The sequence below is a fragment of the Oncorhynchus tshawytscha genome, linkage group LG03 (genome assembly GCF_018296145.1).
Source record: "Oncorhynchus tshawytscha isolate Ot180627B linkage group LG03, Otsh_v2.0, whole genome shotgun sequence".
NCBI lineage: Eukaryota > Metazoa > Chordata > Actinopteri > Salmoniformes > Salmonidae > Oncorhynchus > Oncorhynchus tshawytscha.
Window position 1 is genome coordinate 61,370,092 of NC_056431.1, and position 18,910 is coordinate 61,389,001.

The window sequence follows — 18,910 nt, forward strand, 5'->3', positions numbered from 1 at the left end:
TCTTTTGGATGGGATGTTAAATGGGTGTCCTGACTCTCTGAGGTCATTAAAGATCCCATGGCACTTATTGTAAGAGGGGTGTTAACCCTGGTGTCCTGGCTAAAGTCCCAAGCTGTCCCTCATGCCATCACGGTCACCTAATCATCCCCAGCTTACAATTGGCTCATTCATCCCCTGTAACTATTCCACAGGTCGTTGCTGTAAATGAGAATGTGTTCTCAGTCAACCTACCTGGTAAAATAACAGTATAAAAAATGTAATTCTGCAAGAATGGGCTGCCATCAGTCAGGATGTGGCCCAGAAGTGAATTGACAGCATGCCAGGGCAGATTGCAGAGGTTTTGAAAAAGAAGGGTGAACACTGCAAATATTGACTCTTTGCATCAACTTCATGTAATTGTCAATAAAAGCCTTTGACACTTGTGAAATGCTTGTAATTATACTTCAGTATTCCATAGTAACATCTGACAAAAATGTCTAAAGACACTGAAGCAGCAAACTTTAACACAAATATTAATTTCCAAATTCTCAAAACTTTTGACCACGACTGTAGGAGAAGAAAGTGTGTGTAAACCGGGACATGTTTGATCAAGTGCATGAAATCTAGGCTTATTATATTCTTAGAAGAGTATGAGTTGGCCTAGGTCCATAGAGAAGACAGGTTAGGAACCATAGGTGTCACAACAAATTGCAGTCATATGTTGTCATCATTAGGATGTTCATAATCAGTGAGTCAAATTTCCTGCTCACACAAGCTGGTAATGCAGTACAGTACTCATAGAAAGCAATATGTCAGTGAATAAATTGGTAGGTCTTATGTTTCTGAAGTGTCAACATCACAAGCAGATCTTGGAAGTCAGTCATATGTCATGCCTGGAACTGGTCTAGTCTGTAAACTACAGTATGTGGATTATGTAACTCACAAAATGAAGGCTATATTTAATTAGACCTTAAATAAAAATATAAAAGATAATGACATTTTAGCCCATGAAAAAAATACATTCATAGAAACAACACTATACTGATCTCAACACTGTATAAAATAATAGTAGTCTGTAGTCTGTAGTGTGTCCATCTTTCTATGGGTTACCTTCAGGTTATTGTAGGATATTTTGAAGTTGACTATTTTGTTATATTTACGTGTGTGTGTGTGTGTGTGTGTGTTAATGGGGTGATTGGTGGCTAATCGAGTGGTGTATGTGTATTCCTCTCTCAACTCAGTTTGAAGGGAGCGTGTCTGAATTTCGCGGCACACGTTATGCCCCCGGCTCAACCACGCCTCGCGTCGCACGGTAAAGTTCGACGGCCATATTGACTGTCTACACCTCCTCTCTTGCCCGGCGGTGAAACTGGCTCAGTCGCTTCATACATCACACTCCATACCAAGGCTGAGAAACAGCGGAGTGTCTTAACGGTAAACAAATCGATCTATTTTGGTCGCGTTGGATATATAAAGTAGACTACCCTGTGGACCCAGTTTACCATTTTCTGAACGCAGTCCATCTACTGAGGTGAGTTTTTACTGTGTGTATTTCTTCGCTGGTGGCTCCTAAACAGCTCAGAATGAAGAGGATTTGCCCTGTGCTCGACCGTGGCTGTTTGTCGTCGTTACGCAGGCTTGTTGCCTACCTAAGTATAGCCTACGTGCGCTCTATATGCATATTGGTATTAATCCCATTTTTTTGATGTAATTGTGTAAATATTTGGTATCATGTTCCACATTTCATTCAAGAGCATTACTGAGGTCCATCGACAATAGATCAACATTGTAAGCGCAAAACATTTCAAAAGTTATCTAATTAGATAAGCGCTTCATGACTAGTGTTGCACCCTTAGGCTACTGTGACTCAACATTAAGCTAATTGGAAACTTCATACACTTTAAAACGTTACATTTAATTAATTGTACTGGCATAGATAAGGATTTAAGTGTTTATTTAGAAATATATATAATTTGAGATTCATGGACATGCTCCCCATTGTGGCATAGTGGAAACAACGTTGTGCAACTTTGTTGCAAGTGATTATATGCAGCATTTGTAACAGCTGTTTCTTTTTGCACTCTTGCGACCAGGGTCCTCAAAATAGCTTGCCAGTGGAGTGTTTTTCTTGGGCTTTAGATTTCTTTTCGTGTTAGTAACTTAATTCAAATTTGACTTGTCTCCTCAGGCAGGGTTGCCAGGTTAATTAAGCTAACATGTCTAGCCCAATGACCATTCAAAACCGTCCCAAAAGGTCTGAAAACTAGACCATTTATGAATTTTTTCACATCAAGAGAGGTGTTGCCATATTTACACAATAAACCCTTTTTCCATAGAGTTATCGAGACAAATAAGAAGGAATATAATAGTAACTTGGGTTTAAAGCTAAATTTGGGTTTCAAAATTATAATTATTGCAAGCAATGACATGACATAAAAGGAATTTGAATATGTGGCAAGAGAAGAGACAATTCGCCCTTATTAATCTCACCAGATCATTTGCACAAGGGGGTATGGTATATGGCTAATATAGCACAGCTATGCATGATGCAACGTGGAGTGCCTGGATACAGCTGTTAGTCGTGGTATAATGGCCATATATCACAAACCCCTGGGGTACCTTATTGCTATTATAAAATGGTGACCAACATAATTAGAACATTAAAAAGTTATGTTTAATCATACCCATGGTATATGGTCTGATATATCACATCTTTCAACCAGTCACCATTCAGGGCTCGAACCAGGTTTATAATTGTAAATAAATCCCCTTTGCGCATGTGCATAACTGTAGATACATCTGACAGGAGAGTTGGACAGAGGATCTCAATCTCTGAGCAAGGAAAACTTGGTTAAACAAGGCCTACATCTCATTTAGCCTACACAAGATCTACATGTAACAGTATAGACTTTACGTTCGTCCCCTCGCCCCGACCTGGGCGCGAACCAGGAACGCTGTGCACACGTCAACAGTCACCCTCGAAGCACCGTTACCCATCGCTCCACAAAAGCCACGGCCCTTGCAGGGCAAGGGGAACCACTACTTCAAGGTCTCAGAGCAAGTGATGTCACCGATTGAAACACCACTAGCGCGCACCACCGCTAACTAGCTAGCCATTTCACATCGGCTACATAGGCATGATGAAAACTGAACAATTTAACAGCTTGCTTAGTTCAAATTAACTGACTAATTTATTCAACATGAATAACGAGGCGATTAAGAGGTAAGAAGTGTTTGTTTCCCGATAGCCTGCTGGAATAGGCTACTGAGGATGGGGTTATTTCAATGACTGAAATAAATATTAATAATATGTATATGAACTGAATATGCTTGTCAACAGCCAGTGTTTATATTTTAGAATTTGTTTTACCTGTAGCACAATCTGACTGCTATTACCGTCAATCTATTGCATTCTAACAATTGCGATAGAGCTTTGATAATTTCCAATTTAATTAACCAAACATGTCCATTAATAATTGCATAATAAGACAAGGCTACAACAACAATAAACTGAAGTTTAAGGCTATTTATTAAATTGGCTACACAAGTGGCACAAATTGATTTGCAATGACTCCAGTGATATTGTCATTTCATATTTATTGTATCAAATGGTAGCCGACAATGGCATATACATTAATTGGCTACTTGATGACCAACAGAGGCAAATGTATCATTCCTCAGATTTTGCCTACTGTCAGTTTCATTGAGGACTTTCTCCATAAAAAGAGCCACATGAGGAAGTTTCATAACCTCCATTTCAAATTTCCCCAATATCCAAGAGCTAAGCATGCATAAGCACTTCGCTTGATACCGTTTTCTTTAAGCATTAAACATTAGACTGCACTTTAAACCAACTACGGCCGACTTCATCTAGTGTGCCCAAAGTATTTTTCCAGTGCTTTGTCTCCATTATTTCTTGATGTGCATCAGCTTTAGCATATTAATGGTTTATGTTTAAAGAGTGGTGTCTCCATAATGACAATTTTCAAATCTAAATAGCCTACATACAACTGGCAGTGGCTGTTCTAGCTTGTATGGCTCCCTGGGTGACCCCCCCCCCTTCAAATTCTGAACTAACTGTAATTTATATTCAGACATTTGGAACACACATAATCATAACATTTAAAACTATATAAATATATATATACAAAAATAAGACTCATAAATATCAAAAAGAAGTAGCAAAGACAAATGGAAACAAGTTGTAGTATATAAATGATTACACTATTACCCTATTCCTAACAAAAACCACACAAATAAAACTAAATGGAACAAATCCTATATCCCACAAATACACAACTAGAATAACACACTTATAAAGAAGACAACCTGATTATTACACTACTGCACTTCAAACAAAAAATACAAACTATATTGCACAACTAATTGCTTTAGTACTGTACAAAGTTAGAGGTGTGCTATTTGATAGATTCTCCCCCTACCTCGGGCTTCCAGTTGGGAGACCTGAGGTCAACCTACCCCTGCCCCCTCCCCATCTCGTACTTCTGAGTGGCAGACCTTCCCAGCGAGCCCACTCCGACAAGGTTAATTGACCCGCATTCCCAAACAGTGACATGATATCATTGACGTGCCGTGCAAAGGAGCGATAGAAAACCGACCACGCAAAAGTCACCTTTCGGAATATATATATTTTAGTTTATTTTGTGCGGGCGCCCCATGCCGCTCCTGGGAAGATGCCGCCCTGAGCGGCTGCCTATGTCTAAATCTGCCACTGTCAACTGGTAATAAGTTGTCACAACATGCATGCGTGCTGCTCACACACACACCTCCGGTCCGACCCACCACTCACTCATCAATAGCCTGCCTCACTGCCTCAGCAGCAGGTCACAGTGAAATCTATATTTAAGAGGAATGCCATGACGGCCACGGTGCAACTTAGAAGTAGCCCAGAAACCTGCAACAATTACATTGTCACCTGCAAAATCGTTTTCAAATGAGCCTAATTTAGCGGGAAAACAGCGAACATGGCAACTCTGTTCTCAGGGCACCAAATTGTTCAGATCCTACAAACTACAATATGGGGTACAATGCATTTGGGCAGGTTGCGTTTTCCTGGCATCTGCCCAACCCAGTTTAGTCTGTTGGACCACCAGATGGTGAAGCATGATTCATCACTCCAGAGAACGCGTTTCCACTTCTCCGGGGTCCAATGGCGGCAAGCTTTACACCACTCCAGACAACACTTGGCATTGCGCACTGTGATCTTAGTCTTGTGTGCGGCTGCTCGGCCATGGAAACCCATTTCATGAAGCTCCAGATAACAGTCAGTTCTTGTGCTGACGTTGTTTCCAGAGGCAGTTTGGAACTCGGTAGTGAGTGTTGCAACCGAAGACACGATTTTTACCTGCTACGCGCTTCAGCACTTGGCAGTCTTGCTCTGTGAGCATGTGTGGCCCATGACTTCGTGGCTGAGCTGTTTCCACTTCACAATAAAAGCACAGTTGACCAGGGCTGATATTTGACAAACTGACTTGTTGGAAAGGTGACATCCTACAGTATGACGTGCCACATTGAAAGTCACTGAGCTCTTCAGTACGGGCCATTCTACTGCCAATGTTTGTCTATGGAGATTGTATGGCTGTGTGCTCGATTTGTATATACCTGTCAGCAACGGGTGTGGCGGAAATAGCCGAATCCACTCATTTGAATGGTTGTCCACTTCTCTTCACTATAGTGTACCTTAATTGAAAATGACTAAAGTAAAAATGATTTAAATTTTTTTTTTAATTGATAGCCAGAGGCACACTCCTAAACTCAAGACATAATTTACAAACGATGCATTTGTGTTTGAGTCCATCAGATCAGAGGCAGTAGGGATGACCAGAGATGTTATCTTGATAAGTGTGTGAATTGGACCATTTTCCTGTCCTGCTAAGCGTTCAAAATGTAAGAGGCATTGTCAAAAAAAGTTGCCAAAAATATAAAGTATAAAGTACAGATACCTCCAAACGACTTAAGTAGTACTTTAATGTGTTTTTACTCTCTTTATGTAGTGTTGTCTCTCGTTGTGATGTGTGTTTTGTCCTATATTTATATTGTATTTTATTACGAATCCCTTTTGGCCCGACAGTCTAGGGGGGATGGTAATGAGACCCATAACATAACTCATGCAAATTATAATTGTGACAAAGTAAAAGTGTGAACGAAATAACCACGACAACTGAAATTATACCGTCAAACTCAGGGTTTATTGTAAAACACATGGGTAATGGGGGGGAGCAGGAAAAGGGGCTGAGCTGGACCCAAGGAAAGAAACAATAAGCATCCAAAACACCCCTAAGCTAGACTAGCCTATTTTAACAACAGCTAACTAACTAACCAAAAATACAGTGGGTGGTCCGCCCAGTTCTAACTAGTGTTTTTAACAAAGTCTACCTACGGGTAGTGTATGCCCATGGGCGACTTGTCTTGGTTTCCCCTTTTCCCACCAGCAATCAAACAAACACCATAACCAAAAACAATACTCACAGGAGATGACAAAGTGATTTGGAGGTGCTCAAACAAAAGAGAGGTTAAGACACAAAGAGAGAGTGAAACACAGAGATCTACATACATGGCATTTACAGAGAGATTGAGCTCCAGAGCAAACAACTGATGGGGTTTTTAAACCAAGGGAAAGGAACTGTGATAGGGTAGGAAACAGGAGGAGGTGTGTCTTCTGATTGATGATTGATTGTTGACTGATTGGGGAGTGATGATGTTCACCTGTGAGGGGAGAAGGAGAGAAAAGAAACACACACAGGATACACACACAGGATACTTGTATCCGTAACATATTTATTTAAAAAATATTTTTGAATCCCAGGCCCCTGTCCTCGCAGGAGGCTTTTTTGCCTTTTGGTAAGCCGTCATCGTAAATAAGATTTTGTTCTTAATCGACTTTCCTAGTTAAATAAATTAAAATAAAATACTTTACCCCACTGCTATTGAGGAGGGGTTAAGGTCCCTTCTGGACAGGGCCTAACTATAAAAGTAATATATTACCCCCAATACTGGTCCGAAGTGATTCTGTTGCAATTTGTCTATTTTTCCACATTAAAAGTTGGAGATGGAACTCTGTGTTTATTGTTTTGGTATAACTGGCATCATTGCTTAAATGGCAAATGTGAGAGTACAGACATGCTACTGTAAATATACACATTTCTGAGAATATGGCAACCATGTTCTGGGTATGTTTCTATCAGAAGCAACACTACTACCTCGGACCTAATGACATTAGCATACACTGCTCAAAAAAATAAAGGGAACACTGAAATAACACAGCCTAGATCTGAATGAATGAAATATTCTTATTAAATACTTTTTTCTTTACATAGTTGAATGTGCTGACAACAAAATCACAAAAAATCAATGGAAATCAAATTTATCAACCTATGGAGGAGGTCTGGATTTGGAGTCACACTCAAAATTAAAGTGGAAAACCACACTACAGGCTGATATAACTTTGATGTAATGTCCTTAAAACAAGTCAAAATGAGGCTCAGTAGTGTGTGTGGCCTCCACGTGCCTGTATGACCTCCCTACAACTCCTGGGCATGCTCCTGATGAGGTGGCGGATGGTCTCCTGAGGGATCTCCTCCCAGACCTGGACTAAAGCATCCGCCAACTCCTGGACAGTCTGTGGTGCAACGCCACGTTGGTGGATGGAGCGAGACATGATGTCCCAGATGTGCTCAATTGGATTCAGGTCTGGGGAACGGGCGGGCCAGTCCATAGCATCAATACCTTCCTCTTGCAGGAACTGCTGACCCACTCCAGCCACATGAGGTCTAGCAGTGTCTTGCATTAGGAGGAACCCAGGGCCAACCGCACCAGCATATGGTCTCACAAGGGGTCTGAGGATCTCATCTCGGTACCTAATGGCAGTCAGGCTACCTCTGGCGAGCACATGGAGGGCTGTGCGGCCTCGCAAAGAAATGCCACCCCACACCATGACTGACCCACCGCCAAACCGGTCATGCTGGAGGATGTTGCAGAACGTTCTCCACGGCGTCTCCAGACTCTGTCACGTCTCTCACATGTGCTCAGTGTGAACCTGCTTTCATCTGTGAAGAGCACAGGGCGCCAGTTGCAAATTTGCCAATCTTGGTGTTCTCTGGCAAATGCCAAACGTCCTGCACGGTGTTGGGCTGGAAGCACAACCCCCACCTGTGGACGTCGGGCCCTCATACCACCCCCATGGAGTCTGTTTCTGTCCATTTGAGCAGATACATGCACATTTGTGGCCTGCTGGAGGTCATTTTGCAGGGCTCTGGCAGTGTCCTCCTTGCACAAAGGGGGAGGTAGCGATCCTGCTGCTGGGTTGTTCCCCTCCTACGGCCTCCTCCACGTCTCCTGATGTACTGGCCTGTCTCCTGGTAGCGGCTCCATGCTCTGGACACTACGCTGACAGACACAGCAAACCTTCTTGCCACGGCTTGCATTGATGTGCCATCCTGGATGAGCTGCACTACCTGAGCCACTTGTGTGGGTTGTAGACTCCGTCTCATGCTACCACTAGAGTGAAAGCACCGCCAGCATTCAAAAGTGACCAAAACATCACCCAGGAAGCATAGGAACTGAGAAGTGGTCTGTGGTCACCACCTGCAGAACCACTCCTTTATTGGGGGTATCTTGCTAATTGCCCATAATTTCCACCTGTTGTCTATTCATTTGCACAACAGCATGTGAAATGTATTGTCAATCAGTGTTGCTTCCTAAGTGGACAGTTTGATTTCACAGAAGTGGGATTGACTTGGAGTTACATTGTGTTGTTTAAGTGTTTCCTTTATTTTTCTGAGCAGTGTATATTGCTAAGAATGTGAGCGTAGGGGGATTCCCCAAGTGGGTCGCAAACCAAGGCCACTAACACCAATGACAAACACCTTAACCACTGTCCCAGTAAGGGATATCTCTAGGGCATGTGCTAATTGGGCCAGTACAGTTATGCCTTGTCCAGAAGAAACCGTAAACCCTCCTCCCTAGGCAATTGTGTAGATCTGAAACAACTTGATAGGGGTAAGCAATAGGGTGAAGGCACTTGAATGTCAGCTCTGTTAAAGGTACACTTAAGAAAAACTATTATTGATCATAGTGATCACTTTAACCATATCTAGTTACTTTAACCATATCTACATGTACCCACATACCTCAATCAGCCTGACTAACCAGTGTCTGTATGTAGCCTCGCTACTTTTATAGCCTCGCTACTGTTTTATTTCTTTACTTACCTATTGTTTATCTAATACCCTTTTTGCACTATTGGTTAGAGCCTGTAAGTAAGCATTTTCACTGTAAGGTCTATACCTTTTGTATTCGGTGCACGTGACAAATAAACTTTGATTTGATTCAGGAGTATCCTTATAAAACAGGTTAATATGCCCCATCAACATTAGATAACTAAGCCCTTACATCAATGACGAAGATATTCAAATGACCTAAATGATAACTGACATAGACATGGTGGCGTAGCAGCAAGATGTGAACCAAGAGGACATGTTGAATACTGTGTAAATGAACATGCACGATGTAATAATGTGTGTTAAATATATAAGTTGAAAACACTGTTAAAAGCACTGTGTGTGGAGCAGTGGTTAGCCAATCAGGGTCTTTCTTGATGGGCTTGGCAAAAGTAACAAGGTTTGATGTGTAATATCTTTTGGGGGGGTGAACTTTACTTTGGAACCATCAGGCGAGGTCATGACAGAGATCAAACACAGTGTCACTCTTGTGAGCCTTTCACCCAACTCTCTGGAAATTGTAATGCCCCCATAAGGAGAGCCTAGTACAGTTTCTTGTTGTTGTAGTGGGTTCTACATCTTCTTTTGTTTGTATACCCTCTGTAGTTTCACTCACACCACAACTGGAGATGTGGCCATCAGATCTGTAAACACACACACACACCCCGCAAACCCATTGGCCCATGTGTTCAGCAGGCCTTCTCCACTCGCTTGTACCACTGCAGTGAAAGTATGAAATGAGAGGGGAACAAGGTAACGGAGAGGAGGGAAACAGGATTTGTGAGGAGTACACTGACAGGGTGTGGAAAAGGCTTGTCACTTAGATGCCTGTAACTAGTTTTATGAGAGCTATAAGCCATGTCCTGTTAAAAGCTACTGCGTCAGAGAGAGCGAAAGAAAAATACAAAGGGAGAGCGATGAAAGAGTAATGTGTGTGGAGAGCAGAGCCTGTTACTTTCTGCATGAATGGTGACCTGGAAGCTGTATCCGTTTTGAGAGTGACGCTCAGGATTTGGTGAATGGAGGGGTCAGGTAACACACACACACTGCAGACCAGATTATAGCTTTTCTCTGCCTAAAAGTGAAAGTATTTGGCACCGGATGCTAATTAATGACCTCACAAAGTCGCAGGTTAAGGCTGCCCTGAGGTGGGTGGGGAAATCATAGGTCATCTTTCTCCCAAAGACTCACCGGAGGTCCTTTTATAGAGACTAATATAGCTAGAATATATAGAAACCAGTCCTGCTCTAGGGATGAAATCTAAGCACCTGTGTCACGTTGAGGACGGTAATAGATATGATTGCTTCCTCTACATGTTAGAGAGGCATGTCTGGCCTGATATTTCTATCTCAGCGTACCACAACGTTGTGCCCTACTAAACGCAGGGAGTCCAGGGACTTGACTACACCCTATAATTTATGAGGGAGATAAAAGGGAGATTAAAAAGTAGAGGAATAGCATGAAATGTCTATTTGGACTCAATACCTTATCTAAAATAGTTCCTGTGTCCTTCAAAAGGGTAATTATTACTCAGAAGTTAGAATAACCTTTTATTTTTCTTCCTTTGTGCTCAATTAGGGAGAAAGTTTAAGTTAGGAAGCAATGTGGAGCTTCTGCCCCTTCTTCCTCCATCATTCTCTAGTGATTCTGTCCACTCTTTTATCTCCTCTGTACCAGGTAAGTGGGGCAGGCTCAGCTTGGGTTCTCTACCTCCCCTATCACACTGCAGTATATCTGTTCCCCCAGTCTCTGCTAGGGAGAGAGAGAGGTAAAGGTAGAGTCAGATTACCGTTCCTCAGTAAGCCTGCTCCTCATTTCCTGCTTAGTTCTGCAGCCCTGCCTGCCTGGCTGGCTGCTATCACATCTCTCTGGGCTGACTTTCATTACTTCATTAGCAGAGCCTATTTCTGGCCTTTGCCATCTCAGGGCTCTGTCACCACAGGGACTACTTCAAGGCCTACCTGGCGCTCGAGCCCTCCCCCTCCCTCCCGCCATGTACGTTCCCCCCCATTTTCTCTTTTCACTGTTTGGAGTTGTTGTTCAGGAGCCAGCATATGTTTCCAGTTGGGAAGTGTAGTAACCACTACAACTGCCTCAATACAAAATAAATTGAAATGTGATGTAGTCACCATTTTCAGACTTGTTTACGTGTTGCTGTGCGTTTTGTTGCCAACCTTACTTAGCTACCTGACAACTTTACAGTTTTTACTTTTTAATTACCATTTATATTTTTAGTTTTTCCCTCACTCAACTTTTTTTCATTCAACTTTTTCACTCCGGACGCTTTATCAGGACGTGGTTCGTCAGGACCTCCATCAGCCGAAGCTAAGTAGTAACATTAACATGATGCCTTCTAATTAGTCGTTAACTAACTAGTCGCTGTACTCATAATATACAGGAGAACGATCACCTTACGAGGATAGCTGTGAGGATAGCTGTGCTGCAAGCCCAGCTTCAGACGCAAGGGAAATTTTAGTGTAGGAAAGGATGAAACGGCGTCTGTGCCACCAGTAAGTACAGATAGTAACGTTAGTATAAATCCCCTCGCACGGTCCCCGCAGCCGGACAACGTTCTCATGGCTTCTGGAGGGAAATGCTGTAGGAATGCTCAACTGGTGTCGCTCATTCATCCGACAAACTTTCAACCGGTTTTCCCCATTAAGCAGCGAGTCGGAGTCTGAGGCCGAGCCTTCTCTGGTCTCTACTCCTCCCATTACAGGGTCTGAGACACCGAAGCTTCCCACCATTAGCTCTGACAAATTGAAAACCCTAGTCATATGCGACTCCATTACCCGCAGTATTAGACTTAAAGTGAATCATCTAGCGAACATACACTGTTTACCAGGGGGCAGGGCTACCGACGTTAAGGCTAATCTGAAGATGGTGCTGGCTAAGGCTAAAACTGGCGAGTGTAGAGAGTATAGGGATATTGTTATCCACGTCGGCACCAACGATGTTAGGATGAAACAGTCAGAGATCACCAAGCGCAACAGCTTCAACGTGTAAATCAGCTAGAAAGATGTCGGCATCGAGTAATTGTCTCTGGCCCCCTCCCAGTTAGGGGGAGTGATGAGCTCTACAGCAGAATCTCACAACTCAATCGCTGGTTGAAAACTGATTTCTGCCCCTCCCAAAAGATAGAATTTGTAGATAATTGGCCCTCTTTCTGGGACTCACCCACAAACGGGACCAAGCCTGGCCTGCTGAGGAGTGACTGACTCCATCCGAGCTGGAGGGGTGCTCTCATCTTATCTACCAACATAGACAGGGCTCTAACTCCTCTAGCTCCACAATGAAATAGGGTGCAGGCCAGGCAGCAGGCTGTTAGCCAGCCTGCCAGCTTAGTGGAGTCTGCCACTAGCACAGTCGGTGTAGTCAGCTCAGCTATCCCCATTGAGACCATGTCTGTGCCTCAATTTAGGTTGGGCAAAACTAAACATGGCAGTGTTTGCTCTAGCAATCTCACTGGAATAAAGACCTCCTCCATTCCTGTCATTATTGAAAGAGATCGTGATACCTCACCTCAAAATAGGGCTACTTAATGTTAGATCCCAAACTTCAAAGGCAGTTATAGTCAATGAATTAATCACTGATCATAATCTTGATGTGATTGGCCTGACTGAAACATGGTTTAAGCCTGATGTATTTACTGTGTTAAATGAGGCCTCACCTCCTGGTTACAGTAGTGACCATATCCCACAAAAAAACGACGTTTTCGTCTTTTGAGCTTCTAGTCATGAAATCTATGCAGCCTACTCAATCACTTTTTATAGCTACTATTTACAGGCCTCCTGGGCCACATACAGCATTCCTCACTGAGTTCCCTGAATTCCTATCGGACCATGTAGTCATAGCAGAAAATCTTCAAATTTTTGGTGACTTTAATATTCACATGGAAAAGTCCACAGACCCACTCCAAAAGGCTTTCGGAGCAATCATCGACTCAGTGGGTTTTGTCCAACATGTCTCTGGACCTACTCACTGTCCCAGTCATTCTCTGGACCTGGTTTTGTCCCATGGAATAAATGTTGTGCATCTTAATGTTTTTCCTCATAACTTCCTGGACTGGACTATCGGACCACCATTTTATTACGTTTGCAATCGCAACAGATAATCTGCTCAGACCCCAACTAAGGAGCATCAAAAGTCGTGCTATAAATTCTCAGACAACACAAATTTTCCTTGATGCCCTTTCAGACTTCCTCTGCCTACCCAAGGACGTCAGAGGACAAAATTAACCACCTAACTGAGGAACTCAATTTAACCTTGCGCAATACCCTAGATGCAGTTGCACCCCTAAAAACATTTGTCATAAGAAACTAGCTCCCCGGTATACAGAAAATACCCGAGCTCTGAAGCAAGCTTCCAGAAAATTGGAATGGAAATGGCGCCACACCAAACTGGAAGTCTTCCGACTAGTTTAGAAAGCCAGTACCGTGCAGTATCGAAGAGCCCTCACTGCTGCTCGATCATCCTATTTTTTCCAATTTAATTGAGGAAAATAAGAACAATCCAAAAATGTATTTTTGATACTGTCTTTGAATGGTTTGTCCTCTGACAAATCAACTGTAAATTTCAGTGTTCCTCAAGGTTCCGTTTTAGGACCACTATTGTTTTCACTATATATTTTACCTATTGGATGTCATTCGAAAACATAATGTTAACTTTCACTGCTATGCAGATGACAAACAGCTATACATTTCAATGAAACATGGTGAAGCCCCAAAATTATCCTCGCTAGAAGCCTGTGTTTTAGACATAAAGAAGTGTATGGCTGCAAACTTTGTACTTTAATTTTAAATTTATTTCACCTTTTATTTAACCAGGTAGGCAAGTTGAGAACAAGTTCTAATTTACAATTGTGACCATGCCAAGATAAAGCAAAGCAGTTCGACACATACAACGACACTGAGTTACACATGGAGTAAAACAAACATACAGTATAAACAAATCTATGTACGATGTGAGCAAATGAGGTGACATAAGGGAGGTAAAGGCAAAAAAAGACCATGGTGGCAAAGTAAATACAATATAGCAAGTAAACCACTGGTGCAAAGGTGCAAAATAAATAAATAAATAAAATAAATACAGTAGGGAAAGAGGTAGTTGTTTGGGCTAAATTATAGGTGGGCTATGTACAGGTGTAGTAATCTGTGAGCTGCTCTGACAGTTGGTGCTTAAAGCTAGTGAGGGAGATACGTGTTTCCAGTTTCAGAGATTTTTGTAGTTTGTTCCAGTCATTGGCAGCAGAGAACTGGAAGGAGAGGTGGCCAAAGAAAGAATTGGTTTTGGGGGTGACCAGAGAGAGATACCTGCTGGAGCGCGTTCTACAGGCTATGCTATGGTGACCAGCGAGCTGAGATAAGGGGGGACTTTACCTAGCAGGGTCTTGTAGATGACATGGAGCCAGTGGGTTTGGCGACGAGTATGAAGCGAGGGCCAGCCAACGAGAGCGTACAGGTCGCAATGGTGGGTAGTATAGGGGGCTTTGGTGACAAAACGGATGGCACTGTGATAGACTGCACCCAATTTGTTGAGTAGGGTATTGGAGGCTATTTTGTAAATGACATCGCCGAAGTCGAGGATTGGTAGGATGGTCAGTTTTACAAGGGTATGTTTGGCAGCATGATGGAAGGATGCTTTGTTGCGAAATAGGAAGCCAATTCTAGATTTAACTTTGGATTGGAGATGTTTGATGTGGATCTGGAAGGAGAGTTTACAGTCTAACCAGACACTTAGGTATTTGTAGTTGTCCACATATTCTAAGTCAGAGCCGTCCAGAGTAGTGATGTTGGACAAGCGGGCAGGTGCAGGCAGCGATTGGTTGAAGAGCATGCATTTAGTTTTACTTGTATTTAAAACCAGTTAAGCATTAGGGGGCACTATTAAAATGTTTGGATGAAAAACGTTCCCGTTTTAAACAAGATATTTTGTCATGAAAAGATGCTCGACTATGCATATAATTGACAGCTTTGGATAGAAAACACTCTGACGTTTCCAAAACTGCAAAGATATTGTCTGTGAGTGCCACAGAACTGATGTTACAGGCGAAACCCAGATCAAAATCCAACCAGGAAGTGCCGCATTTGAAACCGCCTCATGCCAATGATTCCTTATATGGCTGTGAATGAGCTGCCAATGAGCTTATGTTTTCCACGTATTCCCCAAGGTGTCTACAGCATTGTGATGTCTTTTTACGCATTTCCATTGAAGAATAGACGTAAGGGACCATATATAGCAAGTGGTCACATGGTGTCTCCCGCAGAAAATCTTGCGTAAAATACTGAGGTAGCCATTTTTCCAATCGCTTCTTATGAGAAACCAATTGCCTCGACGGATATATTATCGAATATATATGTTAAAAACACCTTGAGGATGGATCCTAAACAACGTTTGCCGTGTTTCTGTCGATATTATGGAGCAAATTTTGAAAAACGTTTGGCGTTGTAGTGGTAGCATTTTCCGGTCGATTTCTCAGCCAAGCATGATGAACAAACGGGAGCTATTTCGCCTACAAAAATGATCTTTTTGGAAAAAAGGAACATTTGCTATCTAACTGGGAGTCTCCTGAGTGAAAGCATCTGAAGTTCTTCAAAGGTAAATGATTTAATTTGGTTGCTTTTCTTATTTTCGTGAAAATGTTGCCTGCTGCCAGCAGAGCCTAGCATAGTATTATGCCATGATAAACTTACACAAATGCTTATCTAGCGTTGGCTGTAATGCATATTTTGAAAAACTGAGATGACAGTGTTGTTAACAAAAGGCTAAGCTTGTGTTTGAATATATTTAATTCATTTAATTTGCGATTTTCATGAATAGGAAAAGTTTCTAGGGGTATTTATGTCCGCTGCGTTATGCTAATTTGTTTGAGGCTATGATTACAATCCCGGATCCGGGATTGCTCGTCACCAGAGGTTAAGAGCAATTGGAGGCCACGGAAAGAGTTGGATGGCATTGAAGCTTGCCTGGAGGGTTGTTAACAGTGTCCAAAGAAGGGCAAGAAGTATACAGAATGGCGTCGTCTGCGTAGAGGTGGATCAGAGACTCACCAGCAGCAAGAGCGACATCATTGATGTATACAGAGAAGAGAGCCGGTCCAAGAATTGAACCCTGTGGCACCCCAATAGAGACTGCCAGAGGTCAGGACAGCAGACCCTCCGATTTGACACACTGAACTCTATCAGAGAAGTAGTTTGAGAGTCAGAGTAATCATTTGAGAAACCATGGCTGTCGAGTCTGCCGATAAGGATGTGGTGATTGACAGAGTCGAAAGCCTTGGCCAGATCAATGAATACGGCTGCACAGTAATGTTTCTTATCGATGGCGGTTAAGATATCGTTTAGGACCTGAAGCGTGGCTGAGGTGCACCCATGACCAGCTCTGAAACCAGATTGCATAGCAGAGAAGGTATGGTGAGATTCGAAATGGTCGGTAATCTGTTTGTTGACTTGGCTTTCGAAGACCTTAGAAAGGCAGGGTAGGATAGATAGAGGTCTGTAGCAGTTTGGGTCAAGAGTGTGTCCCCCCTTTGAAGAGGGGGATGACCGCAGCTGCTTTCCAATCTTTGGGAATCTCAGATGACACGAAAGAGAGGTTGAACAGGTTAGTAATAGGGGTGGCAACAATTTTGGCAGATAATTTTAGAAAGAAAGGGTCCAGATTGTCTAGCCCGGCTGATTTGTAGGGGTCCAGATTTTGCAGCTCTTTCAGGACATCCGCTGACTGGATTTGGGAGAAGGAGAAATGGGGAAGGTTTGGGCGAGTTGCTGTGGGGGGTGCAGTGCTGTTGACCGGGGTAGGGGTAGCCAGGTGGAAAGCATGGCCAGCTGTAGAAAAATGCTTATTGAAATTCTCAATTATAGTGGATTAATCAGAAGTGACAGTGTTTACTATCTTCAGTGCAGTGGGCAGCTGGGAGGAGGTGTTCTTATTCTCCATGGACTTTACATTGTCCCAGGACTTTTTTGAGTTAGTGTTGCAGGAAGCAAATTTCTGCTTGAAAAAGCTAGCCTTGGCTTTTCTAACTGCCCTTGTATAATGGTTTCTAGCTTCCCTGAACAGCTGCATATCACGGGGGCTGTTCGATGCTAATGCAGAACGCCATAGGATGTTTTTGTGTTGGTTAAGGGCAGTCAGGTCTGGGGAGAACCAAGGGCTATATCTGTTCCTGGTTCTAAATTTCTTGAATGGGGCATGCTTATTTAAGATGGTTAGGAAGACATTTAAAAAAAATAACCAGGCATCCTCTACTGACGGGATGAGATCAATATCCTTCCAGGATACCCCGGCCAGGTCGATTAGAAAGGCCTGCTCGCTGAAGTGTTTCAGGGAGCGTTTGATAGTGATGAGTGGAGGTAGTTTGACCGCTGACCCATTACGGATGCAGGCAATGAGGCAGTGATCGCTGAGATCTTGGTTGAAGACAGCAGAGGTGTATTTAGAGTGCAAGTTGGTTCGGATGATATCTATGAGGGTGCCCGTGTTTACAGCTTTGGGGAGGTACCTGCTGGTTCATTGATAATTTGTGTGAGATTGAGGGCATCAAGCTTAGATTGTAGGATGGCTGGGGTGTTAAGCATGTTCCAGTTTAGGTCGCCTAGCAGCACGAGCTCTGAAGATAGATGGGGGGCAATCAGTTCACATATGTTGTCCAGAGCACAGCTGGGGGCAGAGGGTGGTCTATAGCAGAAGCAACGGTGAGAGACTTGCTTTTAGAGGTGGATTTTTAAAAGTAGAAGTTCAAATTGTTTGGGTACAGACCTGGATAGTAGGACAGAACTCTGCAGGCTATCTTTGCAGTAGATTGCAACACTGCCCCCTTTGGCAGTTCTATCTTGTCTGAAAATGTTGTAGTTTGGGATGAAAATTTCTGAATTTTTGGTGGTCTTCCTAAGCCAGGATTCAGACACAGCTATAACATCCGGGTTGGCAGAGTGTGCTAAAGCAGTGAATAAAACAAACTTAGGGAGGAGGCTTCTAATGTTAACATGCATGAAACCAAGGCTATTATGGTTACAGAAGTCATCAAAAGAGAGCGCCTGGGGAATAGGAGTGGAGCTAGGCACTGCAGGGCCTGGATTCACCTCTACATCGCCAGAGGAACAGAGGAGGAGTAGGATAAGGGTACGGCTAAAATCAATAAGAATTGGTCGTCTGGAACAGAGAGTAAAAGGAGGTTTCTGGGGGCGATAAAATAGCTTCAAGGTATAATGTACAGACAAAGGTATGGTAGGATGTGAATACAGTGGATGTAAACCTAGGTATTGAGTGATGATGAGAGAGATATTGTCTCTAGAAACATCATTGAAACCAGGAGATGTCATTGCATGTGTGGGTGGTGGAACTAATAGGTTGTATAAGGTATAGTGAGCAGGACTAGAGGCTCCACAGTGAAATAAGCCAATAAACACTAACCAGAACAGCAATGGACAAGGCATATTGACATTAAGGAGAGGCATGCTTAGTCGAGTGATCAGAAGGGTCCAGTGAGTAGTGAGGTTGGTTGGGGTCACGGCGATTCAGACAGCTAGCCAGGCCATCAGTAGCAAGCTAGCATAGGATGGAGGTCTGTTTTTATCCACCCTGTGCGTTTCCGTCGGTAGGATTAGTGGGGTTCCGTGTGGTAGAGGGGATCAATCCATTTCGCAAAAAAAAAAACAATAGATATATTTATATAGGCCCAAGAAAAATTC

The 18,910-nt window shown here is 43.0% G+C and overlaps 1 protein-coding gene across 2 annotated transcripts in view; it reads left to right on the forward strand.

Moving 5' to 3' along the window:
* The first annotated feature begins 1,238 nt into the window (after positions 1-1,238).
* LOC112233735 (radixin) overlaps positions 1,239-18,910 on the forward strand; it is a 64,200-nt gene continuing 46,528 nt past the window's right edge. Inside the window, exon 1 of one of the 2 annotated variants that reach the window (XM_024401547.2) lies at positions 1,239-1,510. The gene's annotated coding sequence lies outside the window, so the exon portion shown is untranslated. The remainder of the gene's footprint in view (positions 1,511-18,910) is intronic. The other variant, XM_024401548.2, reaches the window with a different exon arrangement.